Consider the following 20,984-nt stretch of genomic DNA (forward strand, 5'->3'; position numbering starts at 1 on the left):
TCCGTTCTCTATATATACGTACCTAGCGAGTCAGAGGTATGATGGTTACATTTGCACGGAGGGCTATTTGTATCGAAGCCTTTCACCTATATAAGCGTACGTGGTTTGTCAGATCACGGATTGTCACCTTTGCATGGTGTCACGTGCATGGAGCCCGTTCCTCTATATAACAGTACCTGTTTTGTCAGATTTAGGATGATGAAATTTGTTCCGATTGACACATTCAGGGAGTCCTTTTCTCCATCTAACGACGCAACCATCTGTTCCGAAGTAAGAGACATTTGCACGGATTGATAACTGACTCTGCCATTACCCGGAGACTCAAAAATTGGATGGTGACATTCGGTTGGATTGACATTTGCAGGGAGCCCTTTTCCCTATCTAAAGTAGGATGGTGCCCTTTGCACGGAGTATCTCTTGCCGACAGCCCTCTTCTTTGTGTAGCGATACCAGCTGTGATAGATCTTGGTGGAAACATGTGCACGGATTGACACTTGCAGTGAGACCTCTCATCTGTGTAACCGTACCTCGTTTGTCATATCTAGAATTGTGACTATCACAAGGAGTAATACCTGCATGGAGCCATTAACTCCCTGTAACCGTACCAGGTGTGTCAGATTACGGATGTTGTCATTTGCACGGAGTAACAATTTCCGGAAGCCCATGGATGGTGACATTTGCTCGGATTGTCTCTTGCCGCGAGTCCTTTTCTCTGTGTAACAATACCTTGTGGGTAAGATCTAGGTAAGTTACTTAACAAACAGGCATTGATCCCTTTACTTCTTTTAACCGTATGGAAACCGTAACTTGTGAGTCAGATGTAGGATGGTGACTTTTGCACGAAGTGACACATGCAATGCGCTCTTTCTTCTAAATAACCGTGCCTGGTATGTTAGATCTAAGATGTTGACTTTTGCACGGTGCGACACTTGCATAGAGCCATTTAATTTAAATAACCCTTACATGGTGCCATTTCTTGTGAATAACCGCACCAGGTGTGTCAGGTATTGGATGGTGACATTTGCAAGGAGTGACACTTGCATAGAGCCATTTCCTCCATATGACCGTACCAGGTGTGTCAGATCTAAAATGGTTACATTTGCACCGTGTAAAACTTGACTGCAGCCCTTTTCTCTGAGCAGGCGTACCTGGTGTGTCATATTTACGATGGTGACATTTGCATGGAATCACACTTGCAGGGTTCACCTTTCCCTATCTAACTGGATCTGGTGAGTCAGATCTAGAATGGTGACATTTGCACGGAGTAACACTTTCAGGTTATCCTCTTCTCTGTATCACCCTACCTTGTGAGACAGGAGTAAGATTGTGACGTATGGACGTAGTAACACTTGCATGAACCCATTTCTTCACAATAACCGTCGCTGGTGTGTCAGATTTAAGATAGTGTCATTCGCTCCGATTGTCACTTTCAGGGAGCCCTTTTTTCTATCTAGCGCTACCTGATGTGCAGAAGTTTGATAGAGACTTGTGCATGGGTAAGATGGTGATATTTGCATGGAGAAACACTTGCAGGGAGCCCTACTTCTCTATATAATCGTACCTGGTGTGTCAGTTCTGGGATGGAGATAATTGCACTGACACTTGCAGGGAGCCCTTTTCTGTGTAACCCTAGCCGGTGTGGCACATTTAGGATGGCCACTTTTACAAGGAGTGACACTTGCACGGAGAGCGGTAATCCAATTTGATCGTACCGGGTGTGTCTGTTCTAGGATGGTGACATTTGCACGGGTTTAAGGTTTCAGGGAGTAATTTTCCCTGCTTAACAGTACCTGGCGTTCAGAAGTAGGATTGGGATATTTGCACGGATTAACACTAGAAGGGAAGCGATTTTGTCTCTCTGTGCCAGTACCTGGAGATTCAAGAATTAGATAATGATATTTGTTTGGATTGACAATTGGAGGGAGATCTTTACTGTGTCTAACAGTACCTGGTGTGTGAGATATTGGATAGTGACATTGCAGTGAGCCCTGTTATCTGTGTAACCGTACCTGGTTTGTCAGATCGAGGATAGTGACTTTCACAAGGAGTGACCCTTGCATGGGGCCATAAACTCCATATAACCGTACCGAGTGTGTTAGATCTAGGAAGGTGACATTCGCACGGAGTAACAGTACCTGGTGTGTCGGACCTCGGGTGGGAGTGCTTTTATCTGTATAACCGTATCTGGTGTGATGGTTCAAATATGGTATCATTTGCACTAAGTGATACATGCATAGAGCCCTTTCACCTATACAACCGAACCTGGTATGTCAGATCACGGATGGTGACATTTGCACGGAGTGCTACTTGCATCGAAGCCTTTCACCTATATAACCGTACGTGGTTTGTCAGATCACGGATTGTCACCTTTGCACGGAGTGACACTTGCAGGGAGCCCTTTCCTCTATAAAACCGTAACTGATTTGTCATATTTACGATGGTGACATTTGCATGGAATCACACTTGCAGGGTTCACCTTTCCCTATCGAAGTGGATCTGGTGAGTCAGATCTAGAATGGTGACATTTGCACCGAGTAACACTTTCAGGTTATCCTCTTCTGTGTATCACCCTACCTTGTGAGACAGGAGTAAGATTGTGACGTATGCACGTAGTAACACTTGCATGAACCCATTTCTTCACAATAACCGTCGCTGGTGTGTCAGATTTAAGGAAGTGTCATTCGCTCCCATTGTCACTTTTAGGGAGCCCTTTTTTCTATCTAGCCCTACCTGATGAGCAGAAGTTTGATAGAGACTTGTGCATGGGTAAGATGGTGATATTTGCATGGAGAAACACTTGCAGGGAGCCCTACTTCTCTATATAATCGTACCTGGTGTGTCAGTTCTGGGATGGTGATAATTGCATTGACACTTGCAGGGAGCCCTTTTCTGTGTAACCCTAGCCGGTGTGGCACATTTAGGATGGCCACTTTTACAAGGAGTGACACTTGCACGGAGAGCGTTAATCCAATTTGACCGTATCGGGTGTGTCTGTTCTAGGATGGTGACATTTGCACGGGTTTAAGGTTTCAGGGAGTAATTTTCCCTGCTTAACAGTACCTGGCGTTCAGAAGTAGGATTGGGATATTTGCACGGATTAACACTAGAAGGGAAGCGATTTTGTCTCTCTGTGCCAGTACCTGGAGATTCAAGTATTAGATTATGACTTTTGTTTGGATTGACAATAGGAGGGAGATCTTTACTGTGTCTAACAGTACCTGGTGAGTGAGATATTGGATAGTGACATTGCAGTGAGCCCTGTTATCTGTGTAACAGTACCTGGTTTGTCAGATCGAGGATAGTGACTTTCACAAGGAGTGACCCTTGCATGGGGCCATTAACTCCATATAACCGTACCGAGTGTGTTAGTTCTAGGAAGGTGACATTCGCACGGAGTAACAGTACCTGGTGTGTCGGACCTCGGGTGGGAGTGCTTTTATCTGTATAACCGTATCTGGTGTGATAGTTCAAATATGGTAACATTTGCACTAAGTGATACATGCATAGAGCCCTTTCACCTATACAACCGAACCTGGTATGTCAGATAACGGATGGTGACATTTGCACGGAGTGCTACTTGCAGGGAGCCCTCTCCTCTATAAAACCGTAACTGATTTGTCAGATTTAGGTTAGTAACACTTGCTCCGATTGACACCTTCAGGGAGTCCTTTTCTCTATCTAACGCAACCGTCAGTTCAGAAGTAAGAGACATTTGACAATTGACTCTGCCAGTACCCGGAGACTAAAAAATTCGATGGTGACACTGGTTTGGATTGACAATTGCGGGGAGCCCTTTTCCCTATCTAAAATTACTTGGTGTGCCAGAAGTAGGATTATGTCATTTGCACGGAGTATCACTTGCCAAGAGACCTCTTTTTTGTGTAGCGATACCTGCCGTGTCAGATCTTGGACGCAACCACATACACGGAATGACACCTGCAAGGTGCCCTTTTAGGATCGTGACGTTTCCATTTAGTGACACTTGCATTAACACATTTCTTCACTTTAACCGTCTCTGGTGTGTCAGATCAGTGTCATTTGCTCCGATTGCCACTTTCAGGGAAACCTTTTCTCTATCTAGCAATATCTGATGAGATGAAGTTGGATAGAAACTTGTGCATGGTTGACACTTGCAAGGAGCACATTCTCTCTTTCTGCCATTACCTGGATTCTCAGAACGTGGATGCTGATATTTGCTGGGATTGATATTTGCAGGTAAACTTTTTCCCTATCTAATAGTAACTGGTGTGTCAGATTTGGGTGGTGATATTTGAATGGATTGAAACTTGAAACTTGCAGGTTGCTTTCTTCTCTATATAAACGTACCTGGTGAGTCGGAAGTGAGATAGTCACATTTGCACAGCTTGACAATTGAAGGGAGCACTTCTCTCAATCTGGCAGTAACAGGCGTGTCAGATCGAGAATGACATGTGCACGGAGTAACATTAGAAGAGACCCCGTTCTCTATATATACGTACCTAGCGAGTCAGAGGTATGATGGTTACATTTGCACGGAGGGCTACTTGTTTCGAAGCCTTTCACCTATATAAGCGTACGTGGTTTGTCAGATCACGGATTGTCACCTTTGCATGGTGTCACGTGCATGGAGCCCTTTCCTCTATATAACAGTACCTGTTTTGTCAGATTTAGGATGATGAAATTTGTTCCGATTGACACCTTCAGGGAGTCCTTTTCTCCATCTAACGACGCAACCATGTGTTCAGAAGTAAGAGACATTTGCACGGATTGATAACTGACTCTGCCATTACCCGGAGACTCAAAAATTGGATGGTGACATTCGGTTGGATTGACATTTGCAGGGAGCCCTTTTCCCTATCTAAAGGTACTTGATGTGCGAGAAGTTGGATTGTGTCATTTGCACGGAGTATCACTTGCCGACAGCCCTCTTCTTTGTGTAGCGATACCTGCTGTGTCAGATCTTGATGCAAACACATACACGGAATGACTCTTGCAGTGAGACCTTTTATCTGTGTAATTGTACCTGGTTTGTCAGATCTAGAATTGTGACTTTCACAAGGAGTAACTGTTGCATGAAGCCATTAACTCCATGTAACCGTACTGGGTGTGTTCTATTACGGATGGTGTCATTTGCACGGAGTAACAATTGCCGGAAGCCCACTTCTCTATATTACCCTACCTGCTGTATCAGAAGCAGGATGGTGACTTCTGCTCGGATTGTCTCTTGCCGGGAGTCCTTTTCTCTGTGTAACAATACCTGGTGTGTCAGATCTAGGGTAGTCACTTTTACAATGAATGACACTGGCATTGAGCAATTTACTTCTTATAACCGTATCTGGTGTGTTAGTTCTAGGATGGTGACATTTGCACGGATTGACACTTGCAGGGAACTCTTTTAGAATTTGTAACTGTACTTGGTGTGGCAGATCTGGGATAGTCACTTCTACAGGGAGTAACTCTTGCCCATTACTCCACATAACCGTACCTGGTGAGTCAGTTCAAGGATAGTGAAGTTTGCATGGATTGAGTCTTGCTTGGAGCCCTTTTAACTTCAAACTGTACATGGAGAGTCATATCACGGATGGTGACATTTGCATTGATTGGAAACCTCCCTACGTGGTGTGTCAGTTTCAAGATGGTGACATTTGCATGGCGAGATACTTGCGTGCAGAACATTCTTCTGAATAACCGTATGTTGTGTGTCAGTTCTGGGATTGTGACATTTGCACATATTGACACTTGCAGGGAGCCATCTTATCCGTGTATCCGTACCCGGTGTGGCTGATCTAGGTTAGTACTTTTACAAGGAGTGACACTTGCACGGAGAACTTTACTCCACATAACCGTATCTGGTGTGTCAGTTCAAGGATGGTCTCGTTTGGACGGATTGGTATTTGCATGCAGATCTTTCCTCTGAATAACCGTACCTGGTGTGTCAGATCTAGAATTGTGACTTTCACAAGGAGTATCACCTGCATGGAGCCATTAACTCCATGTAACCGTATCGGGTGTGTCAGATTACGGACGGTGTCATTTGCACGGTGTAACAATTGCCGGAAGCCCACTTCTCTATATTACCCTAATTGGTGCATCACAAGTAGGATGGTGACATCTGCTCGGATTGTCTCTTGCCGCGAGTCCTTTTCTCTGTGTAACAATACCTTGTGGGTAAGATATAGGTAAGTTACTTTACAAACAGTGGCACTGGCATTCCGCCCTTTACTTCTTATAACCGTATACAAACCGTAACTTGTGAGTTATGATGGTGACTTTTGCACGAAGTGACACATGCATGGCGCTCTTTCTTCTAAATAACCGTACCTTGTATGTCAGATCTAAGATGTTGACTTTTGCACGGTGCGACACTTGCATAGAGCCATTTAATTTAAATAACCCTTACATGGTGCCATTTCTTGTGAATAACCGCACCAGGTGTGTCAGGTATTGAATGGTGGCATTTGCAAGGAGTGACACTTGCATGGAGCCATTTCCTCCATATGACCGTACCGGGTGTGTCAGATCTAAGATGGTTACATTTGCACAGTGAGAAACCTGACTGCAGCCCTTCCTTCTGTGGTAATAATAGTGCAAATAATACGGATTTTGTCCGTGGGAGTGGTGCAGGCTGTTCTAGGTTAGATTCGACATGTGCTTCAACTTCATCAGTGATTGTGAGTGATAATTCTGGCAGTGAAAATATTAGTGCCAGTGCTTCCATAAGAAAGTTGCATACTGATTCAAGTATAGGATCTTTTGTAAGCACTCAGTCTAATAATGAAGAACATACAAGTGTCAATGTTATCATAGATATTGAATTGTTGTCATCTGCCATATCTTCATTTGCAGTTTGTAAAGTATGCCATGTTAGTGACAGTTTATTTTGTTATTCATTTCGTACCAGTAGTAAGGTTGAAAGTGGGTATAAAACTAACATTAGGTTTGTGTATGGATTGCGTATTGTAGGTAAAGGTGAATTAGCTGGTAAGACATTATGTGCAGATATGAATCTCCCAAGTGGCCCAACAAGATTTCAGAAGTACTCAGGTACATTATGTGAAGCTGCTAAGCATTGTGCTATTGCCTCTATGAAGGCTGCTGTCAGTGATGCAATTGAAAATAATGATAATTCTACAGATATTGCTGTGGCTGTTGATGGGACGTGGCAGCGTAGAGGGCATACTAGTCTGAATGGTGTAGTAACTGTAACAAGCATGGATAATGGCAAAGTGCTAGATGTAGAGGTACTGAGTAAGTACTGTCATAAGTGTAGATTTATAAAAGATAATGAAAAACTTAAATTGCATAAAGAAAGTTCTGAATGTAGTGTAAATTTTGAAGGGTCCAGTGGGAATATGGAAGCTGCAGGTGCAGTAAACATTTTTTCCAGGTCAGTTGATATGCTTGGGGTAAGGTATGTAAAATATTTAGGGGATGGAGACAGTAAGAGCTTCTAGAGTGTGGTAGAAGCAAAACCATATGGAGATGTCAGTGTGGAAAAGCTGGAATGTATTAGACATGTCCAGAAAAGAATGGGAACCCGCCTTCGCAAGTTGAGGAAAGATATGAAAGGCATAAAATTACCAGATGGAAAACCACTATCTGGGAAAGGTAGACTCACAGACAAGGAGATAGACAATTTGCATAACTATTATGGTATGGCTATTAGAAGGAACTGTGACAGTGAGATGAAAATGAAGCAGGATATCTGGGCAATTTATTTTCATAAACTATCAACTGACACGGAGTCTTGTCATGCCTTGTGCCCAAAAGGACCAACCTCATGGTGCAAATACAACCGTACTATAGCAGCTGGTGAACAGTATAGTCATAGGCACTCATTGCCTGTTGAAGTGTGCAATGTATTAAAGCCAGTTTTTAGAAGTTTGACTGATCAAAACCTGTTGCGTATATGTTTGCATGGTAAAACACAGAACCCAAATGAATCATTTAACCCTTTGTTGCCTGAATAGTGAAAATTAATAAGTATACTTGATTTTTTCACCTTATTCTAATGGAATATGTTCAGATAGTAAATGCTAATATTTTCAAATCACAATTTTAATTTTTGGTATGTTTTTGGGGCCTGGTACTTTTAAGTACCGTCAGGCATAGTGGAGGCTTCATATTTGGGTAGATAAGAATGTTCATATTTTAGAAATGTAAAAGCAAAATGTAAAGCAAATATGTGTAATAAGAGTGAAGTTTCCTAATATTCATATGTAGAACATCTTGCATACATCCTATATAGCTGACACATTATGATACTCTGCAAAGCAGTTCTTTTTTTCATTGCAACAAAGAAAAACACCACATGTAGTAAATTTTGAATGCGGTCTTGACTGCACCTTCTTTCTCGAACACACCCCACATCGACCACGGTTTTTTACAAAAACAACAAAATGATTTCCACGATTGTTTAGTCTTACATCACTTGGCACAGAATATTCTGTTTTCCTCCTTTTTGGTAGACAAGTTTGCTCTGGTGACTTTGGTAACCTCATATCACGTGAAAGATTTCCTGGAAGAGGAATTTCTTTCTGGTTCATCAGTCCTAGGGCCACATTACGCCGGAATGGCATTAGAGGGACTTTTACATGCAGATTTCAGTATATGATTTAGGCATTGACAAATGCTATCTCAAACATTCCCCAAAATAATCTGTGCCACCATTTTTGGATCGACGGTCTAAACCATATACGCCTTGAAGTCTGTCAGCATGGTCCACTCCACCCATGTGTGTATTGTAGTCTTGCACAACAACCGGGAAATCAACAGTAACATTACTTCCATCCTTCTGTTTCCTAGAAACAGTTGTGGCTTCTGTTCCATGGAAATTAGATGCTAAGCACACACCTTTACTGTCTTGCCATAGAAAAACACTGATGTCCATCGAAGGAAAGCATTACTTTCGATTTTGGATATGACTAACATGAGACCCTCCATATGGCCTGACGGTACTTCTAAGTACCTCGCCATTTACTCCATTTACTAGCTATACATCCACACCAATTGCAAATTTCATCAATTTGAGTATTTTATTGCATTATAGAAGCATCTTTACATGTTCTAAGGTCACTTGCAGGTCGAATGTAACAATAGGAGCTAAGAAATAATCAATCAAAATGTCATTTATTTACAGCGGTAACACTATGACTACACTCCTAAGAATAAATCGATCTCCCGCGTTTTTCATCAATACCAACTTCAAAAATAAAATATCTTTGTTTCAAGAATTAGTTACTTGAAAGTACCATGAGGAAAACACAAGGGTAGGATTTACTGAATAATTCCAAAGCCATGAAATATGGGATGGTACTTTAAAGTAACGTCAGGCAACAAAGGGTTAATAGTGTAATATGGTCTAGAATTCCTAAAACGGTATTTGTAGTTAAGGATACATTGAATTTGGGTGTATATGATGCAGTTGTTTCATTTAATGATGGGTATGTTGGTAGAGTTAGGCTGCTTCAAAGGTTAGGCATAAAACCTGGGGAAAATATGGTGAAGGTATGTTCCGATTTGGATGCTGTCCGTGTCAAGAAAGCGGATTATGAAGTGACTATGATAGCTAGCAAGGCAAGAATACACTCAAGGAATGCTTAAAGGGCCAGGGAGGATAAAGAAAATGCAGATGACCCAGGATATGATGCAGGAATATTCTAAAGTGAGTAACAAACTATGTTCAACTTTGAAAGCTGTTTTCTGATATTTTATATTTTTAATCTTTAAGTACATTTTTCTCAGGAACTAACCATCATAGAACAGTAAAACTTAAATATCATACAGATACTGGGATTAACATTATTGATGCATTTGTTGACGAGTTTAAGTTTAATATTTCAGAAATTATGAATTAATAAAAGTGAAATATTTGGATATTTTGGAAATTCTTTTAGTAACTTGCAAAAAAATCTGTAAAAATTACATGTTACAAGGTACTTACCTACAAAAATAGGTCAAAGAAGAGAAACCCCTCCTCTACCAGCTATTAAAATTTTATAACATTATCAAGAACAGTTCACGAGAAAAATTCACCTACAATTGACCAATTTAACATTGTGGGTATACAAGGTACAACCTCCCCTTAAGCCCTTTACTTCTTATAACCGTATAGAAACCGTAACTTGTGAGTCAGATCTAGAATGGTGACACATGCATGGCGCTCTTTCTTCTAAATAACCGTACCTGGCATGCAGATCTAAGATGGTGACTTTTGCACGGTGTGACACTTGCATAGAGCCATTTAATCTAAATAAACCTTACATGGTGCCATTTCTTGCGAATAACCGCACCAGGTGTGTCAGGTATTGGATGGTGACATTTGCAAGGAGTGAAACTTGCATGGAGCCATTTCCTCCATATGACCGTACCAGGTGTGTCAGATCTACGATGGTTACATTTGCACAGTGTGAAACTTGACTGCAGCCCTTTCTTCTGAACAGGCGTACCTGGTGAGTCATATTTACGATGGTGACATTTGCAAGGATTCACACTTGCAGGGTTCACTGTTCCCTATCTAACTGGACCTGGTGAGTCAGATCTAGATAGCTGACATTTGCACGGAGTAACACTTTCAGGTTGTCCTCTTCTCTATATCACCCTACCTTGTGAGTCAGGAGTAAGATTGTGACGTTTCCACGTAGTGACACTTGCATGAACCCATTTCTTCACATTAACAGTCTCTGGTGTGTCAGATCAGTGTCATTTGCTCCGATTGCCACTTTCAGGGAACCCTTTTCTCTATCTTGCAATATCTGATGAGCAGAAGTTGGATAGAGACTTGTGCATGGTTGACACTTGCAGGGAGCACATCTTCTCTTTCTGCCATTACCTTGATTCTCAGAACGTGGATGCTGATATTTGCTCGGATTGGTATTTGCAGGTAAACTTTTTCCCTATCTAACAGTAACTGGTGTGTCAGATTTGGGTGGTGACATTTGCATGGATTGAAACTTGAAACTTGCAGGTTGCCTTCTTCTCTATATAAACGTACCTGGTGAGTCGAAGTAAGATAGTCCCATTTGCACAGCTTGACAATTGAAGGGAGCACTTTTCTCAATCTGGCAGTAACTGGTGTGTCAGATCGAGAATGGTGACATTGCACGGAGTACCACTAGCAGAGACCCCGTTCTCTATATAAACGTACATGGCGAGTCAGGGGTATGATGGTTACATTTGCAGGGAGGGCTACTTGCATCGAAGCCTTTCACCTATATAACCGTATTTGGTTTCTCAGATCACCGATTGTCACCTTTGCACGGAGTGTCTCGTGCATGGAGCCCTTTCCTCTATATAACCGTACCCGTTTTGTCAGATTTAGGATGGTGACTTTCGTTCCGATTGACACCTTCAGGGAGTCCTTTTCTCTATCTAACGCAACCATGTGTTCAGAAGTAAGAGACATTTGCACGGATTGATAACTGACTGCCATTACCCGGAGACTCAAAAATTGGATGGTGACATTCTTTTGCATTGACATTTGCAGGGAGCCCTTTTCCCTATCTAAAAGTACTTGATGTGCCAGAAGTAGGATTGTGTCATTTGCACGGAGTATCACTTGCCGACAGCCCCCTTATTTGTGCAGCGATACCAGCTGTGTCAGATCTTGATGGAAACACATGCACGGAACGACACTTGCAGTGAGACCTTTTATCTGTGTAACCTATCTCGTTTGTCATATCTAGAATTGTGACCATAACAAGGAGTAACACTTGGCATGGAGCCATTTAATCTAAATAACCCTTACATGGTGCCATTTCTGTGAATAACCGCACCAGATGTGTCAGGTATTGGATGGTGACATTTGTAAGGAGTAACACTTGCATGCAGCCATTAACTCCATGTAACCGTACCGCGTGTGACAGATTACGGATGATGTCATTTGCACGGAGTAACAATTGCCGGAAACCCACTTCTCTATATTACCCTAATTGGTGTATCACAAGTAGGATGGTGACATCTGCCCGGATTGTCACTTGCCGCGAGTCCTTTTCTCTGTGTAACAATACCTTGTGTGTAAGATCTAGGAAAGTTACTTAACAAACAGTGGCACTGGCATTGAGCCCTTTACTTCTTATAACTGTATAGAAACCGTAACTTGTGAGTCAGATCTAGGATGGTGATTTTTGCTTATTCTTCTATATAACCGTACCTGGTATGTCAGATCTAAGGTGTTTACTTTTGCACGGTGCGACACTTGCATAGATCCGTGTAATTTAAATAACCCTTACATGGTGCCATTTCTTGTGAAAAACCGCACCAGGTGTGTCAGGTATTGGATGGTGACATTTGCAAGGAGTGACTCTTGCATGGAGCAATTTCCTCCATATGACCGTACCAGGTATGTCAGATCTAAGATGGTTACATTTGCACCGTGTGAAACTTGACTGCAGCCCTCTTTCTGAGCAGACGTACCTGGTGTGTCATATTTACGATGGTGACATTTGCATGGATTCACACTTGCAGGGTACACTTTTCCCTATCTAACTGGACCTGGTGGGTCAGATCTAGAAGGGTGACATTTGCACGGAGTAACATTTTCAGGTTGTCCTCTTCACTATATCACCCTACCTTGTGAGTCATTAGTAAGATTGTGACTTTTGCACGTAGTGATATTTGCATGAACCCATTTTTTCACAATAACCGTCGCCGGTGTGTCAGATCTAAGGTAGTGTATTTGCTCCGATTGCCAATTTCAGGGAGCACTTTTCTCTATCTATCACTACAAGATGAGCAGAAGTTGGATAGTGACTTGTGCACGGTTGAAACTTGCATGGAGCACATTTTCTCCTTCTGCCATTACCTGGATTCTCAGAACGTGGATGCTTATATTTGCTCAGATTGATATTTGCAGGTAACCTTTTTTCCCTATCTAACAGTAAATGGCGTGTCAGATTTGGGTGGTGACATTTGCATGGGTTGAAACTTGAAACTTACAGGGTGCCTTCTTCTCTATAAAAATGTACCTGATGAGCCCTTTTATCTGTGTAACGGTACTTGGATTGTCAGATCAAGGATAGTGACATTCACAAGGAGTGATTCTTGCATTGAGCCATTAACTCCATATAACTTTACCGGGTGCGTCAGATCTAGGATGGTGACATTCGCACGGAGTAACAGTACCTGGTATGTCGGACCGCGGGTGGTAGCGCTGTATAACCGTATCTGGTGTGATAGTTCAAATATGATATGACACCTGAGGTGTCAGTGCGAAACTTGACTGCAGCCCTTTCTTCTGAACAGGCATACCTGGTGTGGCATATTTACGACGGTGACTTTTGCAAGGATTCACACTTGCGGGGTTCACTTTTCCCTATCTAAACGGACCTGGTGAGTCAGATCTAGAACGGTGACATTTGCGCGGAGTAACACTTTCAGGTTGTCCTCTTCTCTATATCACCCTACCTTGTGAATCAGGAGTAGGATCGTGACGTTTCCATTTAGTGACACTTGCATTAACCCATTTCTTCACTTTAACCGTCTCTGGTGTGTCAGATCAGTGTCATTTGCTCCGATTGCCACTTTCAGGGAAACCTTTTCTCTATCTAGCAATATCTGATGAGATGAAGTTGGATAGAAACTTGTGCATGGTTGACACTTGCAGGGAGCACATTCTCTCTTTCTGCCATTACCTGGATTCTCAGAACGTGGATGCTGATATTTGCTGGGATTGATATTTGCAGGTAAACTTTTTCCCTATCTAATAGTAACTGGTGTGTCAGATTTGGGTGGTGACATTTGCATGGATTGAAACTTGAAACTTGCAGGTTGCTTTCTTCTCTATACAAACGTACCTGGTGAGTCGGAAGTAAGATAGTCACATTTGCACAGCTTGAAAATTGAAGGGAGCACTTCTCTCAATCTGTCAGTAACAGGTGTGTCAGATCGAGAATGACATGTGCACGGAGTAACACTAGCAGAGACCCCGTTCTCTATATATACGTACCTAGCGAGTCAGAGGTATGATGGTTACATTTGCACGGAGGGCTACTTGTATCGAAGACATTCACCTATATAAGCGTACGTGGTTTGTCAGATCACCTTTGCATGGTGTCACGTGCATGGAGGCCTTTCCTCTATATAACAGTACCTGTTTTGTCAGATTTGTTCCGATTGACACCTTCAGGGAGTCCTTTTCTCCATCTAACGACGAAACCATGTGTTCAGAAGTAAGAGACATTTGCACGGATTGATAACTGACTCTGCCATTACCCGGAGACTCAAAAATTGGATGGTGACATTCGGTTGGATTGACATTTGCAGGGAACCCTTTTCCCTATCTAAAAGTACTTGGTGTGTCATAAGTAGGATGGTGCCCTTTGCACGGAGTATCTCTTGCCGACAGCCCTCTTCTTTGTGTAGCGATACCAGCTGTGTGGTGGAAACATGTGCACGGATTGACACTTGCAGTGAGACCTCTCATCTGTGTAACCGTACCTCGTTTGTCATATCTAGAATTGTGACTATCACAAGGAGTAACACTTGCATGGAGCTATTAGCTCCATGTAACCGTATCGGGTGTGTCAGATTACGGATGGTGTCATTTGCACGAGAGCCCTCTTTTCATAGGAAAACATGAATTTTAGAATATAGTATAGAAATTACACTGGTAGATCTTAGTATTATAGTATCATAAACACACAGTTCCTCCAAGTGAAACATAATGCACGATTTTAAGGATTTTCGATTTCAAGTTCAAAATATATATTTCCACAATCAAACCCATCTATATCATCGTCTATTCCAGGATCACTAAACAAGCCGTTATAGAATGGCTTAGCATCGTTGGGAATTAGCTTCATTTGGGAGCGCATGACGTTCAGCTTCGCTTCCGAAACTGGTTTTCCATTGGGCCATAACGGAGTGAGCAGACCCTGTAGAGCTGATCCATTTTCATTTTGAAGCCGGCGACCAACTGTAGATTTCTTAATATTCACTTCAACAGAGCGTTCTGCATCAAAATGAGTTTTGAAGAAAATGCTATAAGGTTTGTCTTTCCTCAACTCTTTTTCTCTCACATGCAGCCAGTTTAACTTCTCACTGTTTGTGCCTGTCTTCCTGTTTACAATGTGCTTCTCCAAATGAACTGTACTATGAAAATCTGGTCCAGTCATTCTGTGCACAACAAGCGGGTTCTTCTTTCGGCACACCTTCATTTCATTTATGTAGTCTTCGGCGGTATAAAGGCGCTGCTGAAATTTTAAAGCACGTTCTATATCCCCAAAGTCGCTGTCGTTAGGGAGGAAGCTATGGCCTGGAAATAGGAATTTTTGTGTAATCTTTTCAAAACTGTTTTCAGAAGTAGAACAATCTTTATATTTCGATTGTGGCCTCCGCAAGAATCTGACCACAATATGACTTCTTTGGCTTTGTGCACGTTTTCCATGATATGCTTGTACAAGCAGGATCCAACCTCCTGAGCCCCTCGTCCTGCTTCTCCTTCCAACCAGACATAACATTGACCTTTATTATCTTTCCCACTATGAATCCCTAAGTTATATAACCACAACTGACGCTTGTAAAATACCACATTTGTGGGGATACGGGGCAATGGCAGTGTTTTTTCAAGGTCAAAACAAAACGTTTCCAGTTTGTCATCCAACTTCGATTTTTCCATATCGGAGGATTTTAGGTTCTGGGCGTATGTTGCATCTTTAAGATGTTCCTTCTTCTTGTCGTCAAAGATTTCATTTTCGCTGCCAGAGGAATTCTTAATCTGGAGCTGCAAAATGTCACAGAGGTTACACGTGTCCTTCTTGATGCTCTTTCTTTGCAAATTGAATTCTGTCAGGAATATCCTTTTATACAAAGAAAGTGACACAGGATTTTCATACTCATGCTTATATAAATTGTACATCACATCCATTGTAGTATCTGGTGCCAGAAATTCTCTCTGTGTTTGTTCTCTGGCATAATGGGATTTGTATTTTGGGAACCGTTTTATGTGGTCAACTATTTCTTGAAACTTATTCTGAGGGCATCTGTTCCTTCCACCGGCGATTCCTCGTTGATCCCTTATACCCTTTGGTGATTTTATCTTCTTTAAGGCTAGATGTACTCGGCCACTGGAAATTCTATAGGTCTGGAGAAAGAAAGTCCTGCAAACTTGAATTCCACATATGACGTACTTCCTGGTCACTGTTTTTCTCTTTGAATCTTTCACTCGTTTCCTTTTTATTTCGTGCTCGCTCACCATGGCGCAAATGAGTGCTGTTTGAGCATCGTGAGAATCTGTATTATAGAATTTTTGAAATTCCTTTTGAGCATTTTCAGCACCTAACATTTGCAAGGGGATTAGATACTCGCGAAACTCCTTAGATTCCTTCAATTTTCCCCTCTGAGTCTTGTACGTTTCATTCCTTATACATTTCATTTTTCTTGTCTCCCTATTTTGGCTGGGATATTTTCTTTTTCGTCCTTTCTTTGGTCTTCTCGAGCATAATTCACTTTCATCACTAGTTTCTGTCCTTGATTTCTCCTAAATAAGAACAGAAAATTACTACTATTAATAAGAATATTTAAGGTTATAAATCTGCATAAAGGAACTTAAATAGATTAATGAAATTTTAAGTATATTTAGTAACACATTTAACACACCTGAAATTCGTTTACTGCAGTCAAGTGTTGTTGGCTAACTTCTGCTGGAGAGAATGTTGTAGGATCTACACCTTCAGTTGCCTGTTTCTCATCAGATTCTTCCAAAGCGATTGGAACAGCTTCCGCTATTGTATTCTTTTCCTACAATAGTGGTTCTTCGATTACAAAAATTTAGTATTTTAGGGAAAACTAGCAAACGTGCATACACAGTTTGAATTTCTTATTTAGAAATGTGTTTAACAGCATACTGTATCGTGACGTATTATGCTATCTAATAAGTGTAACGATAACGGGCCGCACCAACTTACCACAAATTCGCGTAATGTAACCAAAGAATTTCGGTCATCTCTCAATGAACTCAGCGTTATGAAGCTGTTCGTCGACTGCCAGTGATCTGCGTTTAATGAAACTGGCGTAGCGATTGCAGGTGTGATGGGACCCTCTAAAATATCTTCGGTTTCCTAACATAGGAACGCATTTTAAAGTCATAAAACAATACGTATAAACACTGATTTGTGAATTAACAGAAGATTATTGAGGTTTACTCACCTGAAGCATCTGATTCTTCGCTAACAAGAGAATTCGTTCAGACCGAGATATATGAGGATAACGGTCCATTGCCATGTGCTTAGGCTTAAACACTTATCACCACAATGAGGGATTTCGGTAAATAAAGAAAGAGTAGATTAACTACAATGGTGACACATTGCAGAGAAACAATGCGAACTCGAAAGTTGTATAACAAGGAAGGAAACCTGCGCGGGAATCTGCGACGCGGGAATCTACATTTAGCATCACACGACCAAGTGACTGCATGCGTGTCGTATGGTCATTTGATGCGTAATTCAGACTCAGAAATCGTGGTTGGTCACTTGATGCAAAACTTCAATCTTATGATTGAGATGTTGGCGTTTGGTCAAAATTCATTTCCTGCAAAATCATATTGAGAATAAGAGTCCGAATAATAACCTATGTAAACTAGCTACCAGATGGTGCAATAATCTAAAAAAATCCATTTTGGCGCTTGGTCAATTGATGCATAACACCATCCAATTGCCGGGAGCCCACTTCTCTATATTACCCTACCTGGTGTATCAGAAGTAGCATGGTGACTTCTGCTCGGATTGTCTCTTGCTGGAAGTCCTTTTCTGTGTGTAACAATACCTGGTGTGTCAGATCTAGGTAGTCACTTTTACAGTGACACTGGTATTGAGCCCTTTACTCCTCATATGCATACCTGGCGTGTCAGTACTGGATGATGATAATTGCACGGAGTGATACTTGCATGGGGGCCTTCCACCTATACAACCGTACGTGGTGGTATTGGCGTGTCGGACCTGCGATGATGACATCTGCACTGATTGTGTCTTTCAGGGAGCCATTTCCCGTATCTAACAGTACCGGATGCGTCAGATCTCGAATAGTCACAGTTACAAGGAGTGACACGAGCACAGAGTCCTTTACTCCATATAACCTTATCTGTTGTGTCAGTTCGATAATAATGACATTTGCACGGCGTGACATTTTCATACAGACCCTTCTTCTGAATAACAGTACCTGGTTTGTCAGATCTAGGATGGTGACGTCTGCATGGATTGACGCTTTCCTTGAGCCATTTTCTCCATATGTTCGTACCTGGTGTGACAGTACTATGATGGTGAAATTTGCATGGAATGCAATATGTCTGGAGCCATTTCTACTAAATAAACGTACTGGTGTGTCATATCTAGCACGGTGACTTGCAAATGACTGAAACTTGCATGGAGCCATTTCCTCCATATAATCGTATCTGGTGTGTCAGATCTCTGAAGGTGTCATTTGCACGGAGTAATACTTTCAGGGTGTCCTCCCTCTACGGAAACCGTACCTGGTGAGTCAAATCTAGGATGGTACTTTTGCACGAAGTGACCTATGCATGGCGCTCTTTCTTCTAAATAACCGTACATGGTGTGTCAGATCTAAGATGGTGGTTTTTGCACGGTGTGACACATGCATGAACCCATTTCTTCACAATAACCGTCGCTGGTGTGTCAGATCAGTGTCATTTGCTCCGATTGCCACTTTCAGGGAACCCTTTTCTCTATCAGGCAATACCTGATGAACAGAAGTTGGATAGAGACTTGTGCACGGTTGACACTTGCAGGGAGCACATCTTCTCTTTCTGCCATTACCTGGATTCTCAGTACGTGGATGCTGATATTTGCTCGGATTGATATTTGCAGGTAAACTTTTTCCCTATCTAACAGTAACTGGTGTGTCAGATTTGGGTGGTGACATTTGCATGGATTGAAACTTGAAACTAGCAGGTTGCCTTCTTCTCTATATAAACGTACCTGGTGGGTCGGATGTAAGATATTCACATTTACACAGCTTGACAATTGAAGGGAGCACTTTCCTCAATCTGGCAGTAACTGCTGTGTCAGATCGAGAATGACATGTGCACGGAGTAACACTAGCAGATACCCCGTTCTATATATAAACGTACCTGGCGAGTCAGATGTATGATGGTTACAATTGCACGGAGGGCTACTTGCATCAAAGCCTTTCACCTATATAAGCGTACGTGGTTTGTCAGATCACGGATAGTCACCTTTGCACGGAGTGTCACGTGCATGGTGCCTTTTCCTCTATATAACAGTACCTGTTTTTGTCAGATTTGGGATGGTGACATTTAGTCCGATTGACAACTTCAGGGAGTCCTTTTCTCTATCTAACGCAACCACGTGTTCAGAAGTAAGAGACATTTGCACGGATTGATAACTGACTCTGCCATTACCCGGAGACTCAAATATGGATGGTGACATTCGTTTGGATTGACATTTGCAGGGAGCCCTTTTCCCTATCTAAAGGTACTTGGTGTGTCAGAAGTAGGATGGGGTCATTTGCACGGAGTATCTCTTGCCGACAGCCCTCTTCTTTGTGTAGCGATACCAGCGTGTCAGATATTGATGGAAACACATGCACGGATTGACACTTGCAGTGAGACCATTTATCTGTGTAATTGTACCTGGTTTGTCAGATCTAGAATTGTGACTTTCACAAGGAGTAACAGTTGCATGAAGCCATTAACTCCATGTAACCGTACTGGGTGTGTCCGATTACGGATGGTGTCATTTGCACGGAGTAACAATTGCCGGAAGCCCACTTCTCTATATTATCCTACCTGCTGTATCAGAAGTAGGATGGTGACTTCTGCTCGGATTGTCTCTTGTCGGGAGTCCTTTTCTCTGTGTAACAATACCTGGTGTGTCAGATCTAGGATAGTCTCTTTTACAATGAGTGACACTGGCATTGTGCAATTTTCTTCTTATAACCGTATCTGGTGTGTTAGTTCTAGGATGGTGACATTTGCACGGATTGACACTTGCAGGGAACTCTTTTAAAATTTGTAACTGTACTTGGTGTGGCAGATCTGGGATAGTCACTTCTACAGGGAGTAACTCTTGCCCATTACTCCACATAACCGTACCTGGTGAGTCAGTTCAAGGATGGTGAAGTTTGCATGGATTGAGTCTTGCTTGGAGCCCTTTTAACTTCAAACTGTACATGGAGAGTCATATCTCGGATGGTGACATTTGCATTGATTGGAAACCTCCCTACGTGGTGTGTCTGTTTCAAGATGGTGACATTCGCATGGCGAGATACTTGCGTGCAGAACATTCTTCTGAATAACCGTAAGTTGAGTGTCAGTTCTGGGATGGTGACATTTGCACATATTGACACTTGCAGAGAGCCATCTTATCCGTGTAACCGTACCCGGTGTGGCTGATCTAGGTTAGTACTTTTGCAAGGAGTGACACTTGCACGGAGAACTTTACTCCACATAACCGTATCTGGTGTGTCAGTTCAAGGATGGTCTCGTTTGGACGGATTGATATTTGCATGCAGATCTTTCCTCTGAATAACCGTACCTGGTGTGTCAGATCTCGGATAGTGACATTTGCAGGGTGTGACACTTCCATGGTGCCCTTCCCTTTATGTAAACGTAAGTGGTGTGTCAGATACAGGATGTGACATTTTCTCCGATCGAAAATTTCAGGGAGCCCTTTCCCTTTCTAACACTATCTGATCTGCAGAAGTAGGATAGAGACATGCGCACGGTTGACACTTGCAGGGTACAAATTTCCTCTCTCTGTCATTGCCTGGAGTCTCAGAACTTGGATGGTCACATTTGGACAGATTGACAATTGCAGGGAGCACTTTTCGCTATTTGGCAGTACCTGGTGTGTCAGATCAAGGATGGTGACATTTGCACGGGGTGATACTTGGAAGGAGCACTTTCACGTATATAACGGTACGTTATGTATCAAATTTAGGATGATGATTTTTGCAAGGTATGACACTTGCATGCAGCCATGGAGCCATTTCCTCCATATGACCGTACCAGGTGAGTCAGATCTAAAATGGTA

Source organism: Anabrus simplex, chromosome 14, assembly GCF_040414725.1.
Source record: "Anabrus simplex isolate iqAnaSimp1 chromosome 14, ASM4041472v1, whole genome shotgun sequence".
NCBI lineage: Eukaryota > Metazoa > Arthropoda > Insecta > Orthoptera > Tettigoniidae > Anabrus > Anabrus simplex.